This window comes from Ascaphus truei, chromosome 5 (assembly GCF_040206685.1).
Source record: "Ascaphus truei isolate aAscTru1 chromosome 5, aAscTru1.hap1, whole genome shotgun sequence".
Lineage (NCBI taxonomy): Eukaryota > Metazoa > Chordata > Amphibia > Anura > Ascaphidae > Ascaphus > Ascaphus truei.
The window spans coordinates 225,079,228-225,091,135 of NC_134487.1; the positions used below are offsets into that span (position 1 = coordinate 225,079,228).

The following is an 11,908-nucleotide window of genomic DNA, read 5'->3' on the forward strand; positions in this document are numbered from 1 at the left end:
GGCATTTCTGGCTTTGTATTGCTGCTGTTTTTTTCAATGTCAGTTTATTATGTGGATGTAATTGTTTGGTATTTTTCTGCTTTATTGAAATAAAATGTTGGCGATTTGTTTTTTGTTTTTAATTAATGATGTATTGTGTTTGCTAATGCGTTTAATGGTTGTTTCTGATATTTTTTAAATGTATTTCTTTGTAGTTTAATGTTTCAATGAATTCATTAATGTTGTATTAATTAATTGTTTTGATTGGTCACTGTTACAATTTATTTCGAGTTGTTTTAGTAATTAATTGGTTTGATTGGTTACTGTTTGAAATTATTCTTAGTTGTTTTACTAATTTAGTGCTTTGATTGGTTATTGTTTTAATTAATTCATTGTTGATCTGGTTATTGCTTGTATTAATTGGATTAGCTGGCTAGTGTTTTTATTGAGTGAATTGTGTTTTTTTGGAGTTGTGTTATGATTTTATTATTGTGTGTTTTGTACATTAATGTATATTGATTAAAGTGCCCATTGAGTGCTATAGAGGCTTATGATGCCCATGTTATTATAGGGGTATGATGTACCACTATACAACTCAATGGGTACAGGGTGGGTATAGTGGGTCCGGGGTGGGTGCTTAGGCCTCCTGGGTGGGTAGCGGGGCAGGGTGGGTTAACCCCTTAATTACTATAGCGGTTATTAACCACTACGGTGGTTAATGGGTTAGGGGACATTAGAATATATTTATTATGTACTGTATGTATGTTTTCTGGCAACAGAGGACAGAGGGACCTGCTGTATCGTGAAGAGGACGGCCAGCATATTGCTGTTGTATGTAGAACTGTATTTATTTACTTTATTTATGCTGGCTAATGTTGTGTTTAATAATGGGCAAATAATCTATTATCCAAATCTGGATAATAGTTATTTTGCCCATTACTGTACTGTATGTGTTTGGGCAGGGGGGATTTAAATGTAGGCCATGTTTATTTGTTGACATACAGAGTTACATAGTTACATAGTTACATAGTAGATGAGGTTGAAAAAAGACTTCCGTCCATCAAGTTCAACCTATGCTAAATTTAGACAACAGATACTTTATCCTATATCTATACTTATTGATCCAGAGGAAGGCAAACAAAAAACCCCATTAAGGGGAAAAACTAATTCCTTCCTGACTCCAAGAATTTGAAATCGGATTAATCCCTGGATCAACATCCTTCCCATGTATATTTATTTGGTATATCCCTGTATACCTTTCCCATCTAAAAAGATGTCCAACCTTTTTTTGAACAAATCTATTGTACCTGCCATCACAGTCTCCATGGGTAATGAATTCCACATTTTAACTGCCCTTACTGTAAAGAACCCTTTCCTTTGTTGCTGGTGAAATTTCCTTTCCTCCAACCTTAAGGGATGGCCCCGAGTCCTTTTTACTGCCCGTGGGATGAATAGTTCTTTTGAAAGCTCCTTGTATTGTCCCTGAATATATTTGTATATAGTTATCATATCCCCTCTTAGACGCCTCTTTTCTAATGTAAATAAATCTAATTTAGCTAGCCTCTCCTCATAAGTTAGAATGTCCATCCCCTTTATTAATTTGGTGGCTCTTCTCTGCACTCTCTCTAGTTCCATAATGTATTTTCTTAGGATTGGTGCCCAAAATTGTACTCCATATTCAAGGTGTGGTCTTACTAATGCTTTGTAAAGGGGCATAATTATGTTTACTTCCCTTCCATCCATTGCCCGTTTGATGCAAGATAAGATCGTGTTTGCCTTTGCAGCTACTGCAGGATATTGGGCACTATTGCTAAGCCTGCTGTCTACAAGCACTCCTAAATCCTTCTCCATCAAGGATTCCCCCAATATATCTCCATTTAATTTGTAAGTCGCCTTTTTATTCTTGCATCCCAAATGCATAACCTTACATTTATCTGTATTAAACCTCATCTGCCATTTACCTGCCCACGTTTCCAGTCTCTCCAAGTCCTTCTGAAGAGAAATTACATCCTGCTCTGATTCTATTACCTTACACAATTTAGTATCATCAGCAAAGATGGAGACTTTGCTCTCGATCCCAACCTCAAGGTCGTTAATAAACAAGTTAAAAAGCAAGGGTCCCAGTACCGATCCTTGAGGTACTCCACTCACAACTTTAGCCCAACCTTTAAAAGTTCCACTTATGACTACCCTCTGTTGTCTGTCCTTTAACCAGTTTTCAATCCAGGGGGTTCATGCAGTAAGCGGCGGAAAAATGCATTAGCCAGTTTAGCAATTAGCCATGTTTTTGGCGAGTTAAACTGTCTGTATGCTGTAACGGGCGAATCCCTGGCGAATAAATTAGCCACCACCATTTGATGAAATGGCATGTAAACGGTGGCGGGACGGCTGCCTGGCGAGAAACTGCCGAGAAGCCGTCCCCTGCCGAGTTGTGTTTGCAGCCGAGAGAGATCCACTGCTCTCTCGGCGCAAACATCAGCATAATTAAAATGATTTTTAAAACAACTTTTATTCATAGTGTACATGTGCAGGGGGTCTCCGGAGCCGAACCGCATTGGTTTCAGGTCGGGGGACCCCCTGCTCCCCGAGATACAGCCCCCTTTATGAGGTGCCGGTATCCCTCTGCATTTAAAGGTCCCGATCACGTGACCGCGGCATGTAAACAAAGCAGAGGGATACCGGCACCCCAAAAAGGGGCCTGTATCTCGGGGAGCAGGGGGTCCCCGGACCTAAAACAAAAAACGTTTCTGCTCCGGAGACCCTCTGCACATCTACACTATGAATAAAACACACACATCAATAAAGACTCGTTCCTTACCTTACAGGGTATCTGCTACGGTAGCGAAGCAGCATGAATATTTATTTAATAATACTGCACAGTGAGCAGGGGGTCCCCCGAGCTGAACCGCATCACTTTGTGGACCAGGGACCCCCTGCTTCCCGAGTTACAGGCCCCGGAATGTGTCATCGGGTGGCAGTGTCGCCGCCATCTTTATAGCGTCCCATTCGCGACGTGCCCGCTATAAATATGGCGGCGACACTGTAACCGCTGCCCCAAACCGGGGCCTGTAACTCGGGGAGCAGGGGGTCTCTGAGCCACAAATAAATGCGGTTCAGCTCAGGGGGCCCCCTGCTCCCGCACAATTTTATTAAAATACATTAATGCTGCTTCATTACCATAGCGGATAGCCGCTAAGGTAATGAAGGGGTTAACGCATAATAGCATGTTTATTGGGGACAAATGCCCCCAATAAACATAGCTGCAATACACAACATACAATACAGTAATGGGCAACATTACTATTATCCACAAATGGATAATAGTGCAGTTGTCCATTTAAAATACATACACAACAATAAAGACATTAAATACATATAGCACTCACCCATGTGCGGCTGGCACGACGAAGGCCATCCTCATCTTCATCCTGCCCATGCCCCATCCGCTTCTGCAAAACAGACACAATAATTAAAACATCCAATGTAATGTCCCTTAACCCCTTAATCACCATAGCGGTTATTAACCGCTACAGTCATTAAGGGGTTAAGCCACCATCACCCACATACCCTCCCCCACTAACCCCCCAACCACCCTCACCCACTACCCACAGGGGAGTCCTACCAAATACCCTTGGGGCAAATACCCCTTCCCCCAGCACATACAGTACAATAATGTGCCAAATAACTATTATCCACATAGGGATAATACATTATTTGGCCATTATTAAACACATTCAATACCGTAATAAAATAAAGACAATTCTACTAACCTCATCAATAAGAAGGCTCCGTCGCCAGCATCATCCTTGGGGTCCGTTGCCAAAATAAGAAATAGCCAATACATCTCAATGACATTAACATACCAAGGAACCCCTTAATCACCTTTTCGGGTACTAACCTCAAAGGTAATTAAGGGGTGAAGCCATCCTGCAATGGCAACACCACTTATGCATAACATCCTCAATGAATTAAAAACCAATTTCCTACACAAATCTCAAGTAATCATTCAATCTGAAGCCTCAAATGCCACTTAAAACATTGCTTTTACAGTGTATACATGTAGCACAACATGTAAACTACATGTACACGCTGCAAATCAATGTTAACAATACAGTAATCCAACTCAAATAGCCTGACATCACAAGAACTATATTATATAAGCAAATAAAGTCACCATCAATGAATAAACACACATGAATTACATCCCTAAACAATTAAAATACCATCCATACCAATTACACAATTAACTATAGCTATCGTAACAGAGAACAACTTCAAAACATACAAAAAAGGACACCAACATTTACAATATACTATAGCAAGCCTCTCCATAACCTACAGTACAGCATAAAGCCCAAAACTTACATCTCGCTAATAATAAAATACATTTAACACACATCTATGCATAGCAGCATAGCCACAATCATTTACAATACAGAAAATCAAGCTTTAACAACACTATCATTTCTTACCCTGTATGTATATATCTCTCTAGACATACATACATTCATACATACATACATACAGTGGCAAGAAATGATATGCATAAAAAAAAATGAAGACATGAAAAAGCAAAAAAAAAACACAGTTACATTAAATACATTTCTTTATGTAACTTACCATTACTTGCCCCCACCGACCCCCATTGATCAGCTTACTCACGAACCAATCCACGAACAGGAACCCATAAAATAAAAAACCATAAAATAATAAACATGAAAATAATAAAACACGACAATCCAGGGGTCTTCTAGTTCTAATCCATCTTCATCTGTATTCTTCTACCTTCTTCCGGGGTCTTCTTCCCGTCTGCGGCCACGCCCTGGTCTTCTTTCTTCAGAGGAGGTCCTTCCTCCTCTGCGTCTGGCTTCAAAATGAGACGACATAGGCTTTTAAAGGCCTATGACATCACATTTTCATCATATGGTTCCCACGGCCCTGATTGGGCCGTGAAAACCATGTGTTTTGGCCGATGTAAAAAAAAATGATGACGTCAATTAAAGGCAAAGAAAGCACAGCCAATCAGAATGGCTTTGCTTCAATTGCCTTTAAGATGACGTCATGAAAAGACACATGGCCAGACTCACATGGTACGGCAGCCAATCAGAGCGTGGGAAGTCTATCCCTACTCTGATTGGTTCAAGTACCATGTGACAGAGGCTTTCAATGACGTCACATCCTTTCTCCCCCAAGCCTCTGTCACATGGTACTTGAACCAATCAGAGTAGGGATAGACTTCCCACGCTCTGATTGGCTGCCGTGCCATGTGAGTCCGGCCATGTGTCTTTTCATGACGTCATCTTAAAGGCAATTGCAGCAAAGCCATTCTGATTGGCTGTGCTGTCATTGCCTTTAAGTGACGTCATCATTTTTTTTTTACATCGGCCAAAACACATGGTTTTCACGGCCCAATCAGGGCCTTGGGAACCATATGCCGAAAATGTGACGTCATAGGCCTTTAAAAGCCTATGTCGTCTCATTTTGAAGCCAGACGCCGAGGAGGAAGGACCTCCTCTGAAGAAAGAAGACCAGGGCGTGGCCGCAGACGGGAAGAAGACCCCGGAAGAAGGTAGAAGAATACAGATGAAGATGGATTACAACTAGAAGACCCCTGGATTGTCGTGTTTTATTATTTTCATGTTTATTATTTTATGGTTTTTTATTTTATGGGTTCCTGTTCGTGGATTGGTTCGTGAGTAAGCTGATCAACGGGAGTCGGTGGGGGCAAGTAATGGTAAGTTAAATAAAGAAATGTATTTAATGTAACAGTGGTTTTTTTTGCTTTTTCATGTCTTCATTTTTTTTATGCATATCATTTCTTGCCACTGTATGTATGTATGTATGTATTTATGTCTAGAGAGATATATACATACAGGGTAAGAAATGATAGTGTTGTTAAAGCTTGATTTTCTGTATTGTAAATGATTGTGGCTATGCTGCTATGCATAGATGTGTGTTAAATGTATTTTATTATTAGAGAGATGTAAGTTTTGGGCTTTATGCTGTACTGTAGGTTATGGAGAGGCTTGCTATAGTATATTGTAAATGTTGGTGTCCTTTTTTGTATGTTTTGAAGTTGTTCTCTGTTACGATAGCTATAGTTAATTGTGTAATTGGTATGGATGGTATTTTCATTGTTTAGGGATGTAATTCATGTGTGTTTATTCATTGATGGTGACTTTATTTGCTTACATAATATAGTTCTTGTGATGTCAGGCTATTTGAGTTGGATTACTGTATTGTTAACATTGATTTGCAGCGTGTACATGTAGTTTACATGTTATGCTACATGTACAGTATACACTGTAAAAGCAATGTTTTAAGTGGCATTTGAGGCTTCAGATTGAATGATTACTTGAGATTTGTGTAGGAAATTGGTTTTTAATTCATTGAGGATGTTATGCATAAGTGGTGTTGCCATTGCAGGATGGCTTCACCCCTTAATTACCTTTGAGGTTAGTACCCGAAAAGGTGATTAAGGGGTTCCTTGGTATGTTAATGTCATTGAGATGTATTGGCTATTTCTTATTTTGGCAACGGACCCCAAGGATGATGCTGGCGACGGAGCCTTCTTATTGATGAGGTTAGTAGAATTGTCTTTATTTTATTACGGTATTGAATGTGTTTAATAATGGCCAAATAATGTATTATCCCTATGTGGATAATAGTTATTTGGCACATTATTGTACTGTATGTGCTGGGGGAGGGGGTATTGGCCCCAAGGGTATTTGGTAGGACTCCCCTGTGGGTAGTGGGTGAGGGTGGTTGGGGGGGTTAGTAGGGGAGGGTATGTGGGTGATGGTGGGTTAACCCCTTAATGACTGTAGCGGTTAATAACCGCTATGGTGATTAAGGGGTTAGGGGACATTACATTGGATGTTTTAATTATTGTGTCTGTTTTGCAGAAGCGGATGGGGCATGGGCAGGATGAAGATGAGGATGGCCTTCATCGTGGCAGCCGGACATGGGTGGTGAGTGCTATATGTATTTAATGTATTTATTGTTGTGTATGTATTTTAAATGGACAACTGCACTATTATCCATTTGTGGATAATAGTCATTGTGCCCATTACTATACTGTATGTTAGGGGGGTATAGGTGTTGTTGGGGTCATATATACTGTGTATATATATATATATATATATTTATTTAGTTAGTGTGGGGCTGGTGTGTGTATTTTTTATAATTGTGGGTAGTGGGGGTGGGTGAAGGGGGTATTAGCCCCAACGGTGGTTGTTTAGGGCTTGCGGGTGGGTAGCGGGAGGCCTTAACCCCTTCATGACCGTAGCGGTATTAACCGCTACGGTCGTGAAGGGGTTAAGTGCACCCGCAACCCCCCCGCAAGCCCTAAACAAACAACAAGGGCCAAATACCCCCTTCACCCACCCCCACTACCCACAATAAACCTGGCACGGCTCTTTAACCCCTTCATTCCCTTAGCGGTTAACCGCTAAGGTAATGAAGTGGGCTTTAAATGCATTTTTCCTGCCTTGGATGCATGCCGGGGGGGTCCGGTGCTGATATTAATGGTATCAGCTCCGGAGACCCCCGGCATCAATCCCAGCCAGGAAAAAGGCCAGAATTTTTTCTAAGTGCCGATCCGCCACTCATCCGTTGCCTCTGAGCAGCAACTTGCCATCTTTTTCTTGCGTGGCTGATCCGCCAGCGAAACGGTATTCTCGCCAGGCGAATAGCTCCGCTTAGCTACTCGCCTCTACTAGAATACAGGGTGGCTGAAAAAGTTGGATTTTTTGGCGAAAAGTGCCTTCTCGCCCCGCCCCCGCAAGAAAAAAAAAACCGCCACCAAAACTGGCGTTTTTTTTGAATCTCGCCACTTTCTCGTCTGTTACTGAATACGGATAGGCTTTTTTGGCGGGAAAGTGGCGAGAAGTGCCTTTTCGCCGCTTACTGCATGAACCCGCAGGTGCCTATATTATTACTGAGTCCAACTTTCTTTATTTTGTACACCAACCTCTTGTGTGAAACCGTATCAAAAGCCTTTGCAAAATCTAAGTAGACCACATCAACTGCATTACCCTGGTCTAGATTCCTACTGACCTCCTCAAAGAAACAAATAAGGTTAGTTTGGCAAGATCTATCCTTCATAAATCCATGCTGACTATTACTAATAATTTTATTTTCCATTATGTATTCCTGAATATTATCCCGTATTAAACCTTCAAGTAGTTTCCCTACTATTGAAGTCAGGCTTACAGGTCTGTAATTTCCCGGTTGTGATCTAGCTCCCTTTTTAAATATAGGCACCACATCTGCTTTACGCCAATCTTGTGGTACTGAGCCTGTGGAAATGGAGTCCTTGAATATTAAATATAATGGTTTTGCTATTACTGAGCTTAACTCCTTGAGAACTCTTGGATGTATGCCATCGGGGCCAGGTGCCTTATTAACTTTAATTTTTTCAAGTCGCTTATGAACTTCTTCCTCAGTTAACCAATTGTTCATTAATATGGAGGTTGTGGCTTCCTCCTGTGACACTACTATTGAACTTCATTCTTCCCTGGTAAACACAGAGGCAAAGAATTTGTTTAATACCTCAGCTTTTTCCTTATCTCCAATAATCTGCCTACCCATCTCACACTGAAAGGGTCCTATATTTTCTTTTCTCATTTTTTTTGTTATTAAGGTACTTAAAGAATTTTTTAGGGTTGACCTTACTTTCTATTGCAATCCTTTTTTCATTATCCATTTTTGCTAATTTGATTGCCCTTTTGCAATTTTTGTTACATTCCTTATAATTCTGATACGATCTCTCTGTCCCTTCTGACTTTAAGAATCTAAACGCCTTCCTCTTCTTGTCCATTTCCTCCCCTACCTGTTTATTTAGCCACATTGGTTTTGACTTATTTCTTTTATACTTATTACCCAAGGGTATACACTAATAAGTGTGCTTTTCTAACAATGTTTTATAGACTGCCCATTTATCTTCTACATTTTTCCCTGCAAAAACATCATCGCATTGTATTACTACTAGATTAGACCTCAGTTTATTAAAATCTGCCTTTCCAAAGTTGAAGGTCTTTGTTGAACCCAAGTAATCTGTTTTTTGATCATTTATTTCAAATGAGACCATGTTATGATCACTGTTACCCAAATGTTCCAGGACTTGAATATTTGTTATTACTTCTACATTGTTTGATATGACCAAATCCAGAACTGCCCATCTCCTGGTTGGTTCCTCAATAATTTGGGTCATATAATTGTCTTTAAGCACCCCCAAAAACCAGTTCCATTTTGTTGTAACGCTATTCTCATTGCCCCAGTCTATGTCTGGATAATTAAAATCCCCCATTATGCAAACATAACCCAGTTTTGATGCCTTCTCCATTTGCAAAAGTATTTTAGCTTCCTCAATCTCACAGATATTTGGTGGTTTATAGCATATTCCCACAAACATTTTCTTTATACTTTTACCTCCACTACTAATTTCTATCCACAAAGACTCTACATTTTCATCATTCCCTTCATAGACATCATCCCTTATACTGTAATAGGTTTTAGATCCGGTTTAACACATAAACATACTCCACCTCCGCTTCTATTTGTTCGATCCTTCCGAAAAAGAGGATAACCCTCTAAATTAACTGTCCAGTCATGAGTTTCATCCCACCATGTTTCAGTAATGCCTATGATATCATACTGCTCCCTTGCAGCTATTAATTCAAGCTCCCCCATTTTATCTGTCAGGCTTCTTGCATTAGCAAGCATGCATTTAAGTTTTTTTTCAGCCTGTACTTTTATCTTATCTGTTCCTTCCTTTCTGCGCCCACTTTGTTTAGTCTTTAGAAGTTTTCTAGTATTATCTGTATTTACTATGGGTGTCTCACTGCTTGTCAAACTTGCACTTGCCCCCATTCTACCTCCATATCACCTTGTATCCTCATCTATTCCCTTTAGTTCATTATCTGTTTCATTCCCCTCCCCCCTCCATCCTGGTTTAAAATCTCCTCCAACCTTTTTAGCATTCTCCCCCCTAGCACAGTTGGTACCTTCGATCTGCGGGGACCTATGGAGACCACCTGTGGAACCCCCCGGATGGGTATCACCTGCGGACCCATGGGGGACACCTGCGGGGAAGAACAGGGGGCCCCACAGATCAGCAGTGACCTCCTGAGGGCCCCCAGACCCCTGTGGGAACCACCCAAGGGCCTCAGACACATGTGGGGTTGACCCAGGGATCCCCAGACACTCGTGGGCCCACCTGTAGAACCCTTCATGGCCCACGGATTCCACCTGGAGGCCCATGGTGCCTAGCAGGGACCACCCAGAGACACCCAGGCCATGTGGGCACCCCCCTGGTGTATTGTTGCTTAGTAAGTGTTTTTTAATATACATTTAATTCCTAGTGTAGATGTGCAGGGGTTCTCCGGAGTAGAACCGCGTTGGTTTTATGTCCGGGGACCCCCTGCTTCCCGAGATACTGGCCCCATTATATGGTACCGGTATCTCCTATGCATGGAGATGTCCCATGTCACGTGATCGGGATATCTCCATGCATTGGAGATACCGGTACCCCATAAAGGGGCATGTATGTCAGGAAGCAGGTTGTCCCCAGACCTGAAACCAACGCGGTTTGGCTCCAGAGACCTCCTGCACATCTACACTAGGAACAAAATGTATATTAAAAAGCATAATTTTCGGGCGACATCTCCGTTGCGAGAGGCGGCTCTCTCTGTGCAGCTCTCTCTGCAGCAGAAATGAATCGCCAGGTAATGCCTATTCAGAGGCTCGATCCTATCGCTGGCAGCAACTTGCTCATTTTGGGAATTTTGCTATGAACGGTAATGAAGGCTTGCTGAATACCGTGATAGCAACCCTAAAAAAAATCATCGATTTAAATTGGCTGGCGATATTTTTTATCAACATTTACTGAATAAGGCCCTATGAATTTGTAGAAATTTGGGAAAATAGGCATATTAAGGATTTATGAAATGTTTATTTAAAATTTTACATGGTGCCCATATTATATTGAGATGTATCATGTTTTGTACCTATGTAGCCAGGTCCCCTCCGGTTCCCCCGCTTTCCCAGTTTCCCTCTCCCCTCTCTCCTCTCTCACACATATGGGGATGTTGTTGGCAGAGCGACGGAGTCACCGGTGGCTCCCGCTGCCGGTTGCCGCCATGTTGTGCGTGCGTGCGCGGGAAGAGTCGTGCAGAAGTGTGGTTTTGCAGATAGGGTTCCTTGCTTGTTCAGGCATGCGAAGGGCACCCCGTGGTGGCCATTAGAGTCACGCATGCGCAGTGTCCTATGCGCACGCGGTCCTAATGATAAGTGTGCAGCAGAGAGACTACAACTCCCATGATGCTTAGGGAGAAGCTGCCAGGTGATGTGCAATAGCCAATGGAATGGTTGGATTGCTTCTAAAGGGAGGAAAGACTACTGCCTGCTGGGACAGGAATCAGAGAGTCAAGACCTGTACCCTGAAGGTGCAGGTAGTGTCCACGGAGCAGTGCTCCAGGGACTAGGCCAGAGGTATACACCCCCCCCCCCCCAGGGCCCAGTTAGTCCCCTGAGACACGGTAGAGAATCTAAGTGTATGATATAGGGAAAGGCCTTAAGATAAGGACTCCTTCACTATACTCATAGAGATAGAGAGATGCTGCAGGACAGTGCCTGAATGTCAGTGCTGCTTGATAGCTGAAAGGATATCTGACTCCATAGTAGAGACTGTTCTCAAAGGATCATCCGGCTGGGGATCCCTCCCCAGAGGATTCAGATGGTGGAATCATTCCTGCAAGGAGCAGCGCGTCGCGCTGCGGGACCACGTTGCAGAGTTAAGGATTACTGAGGATTATCCTGGTCAGGACTATGTCATGGGAGGTATATTAAGTGCACCACCAGGCCCCAACACAGGGAAGCGCTATCCCTCACACGTACACTATTGTTTCTGGACACTCAGGGGTTTAGT

General features: G+C 42.2%; 1 protein-coding gene across 1 annotated transcript in view; it reads left to right on the top strand.

The window, feature by feature from the left end:
* The window catches only part of SLC4A9 (solute carrier family 4 member 9), a 461,516-nt gene that overhangs the window by 109,663 nt on the left and 339,945 nt on the right, over positions 1–11,908 (top strand). The window lies entirely within an intron of this gene.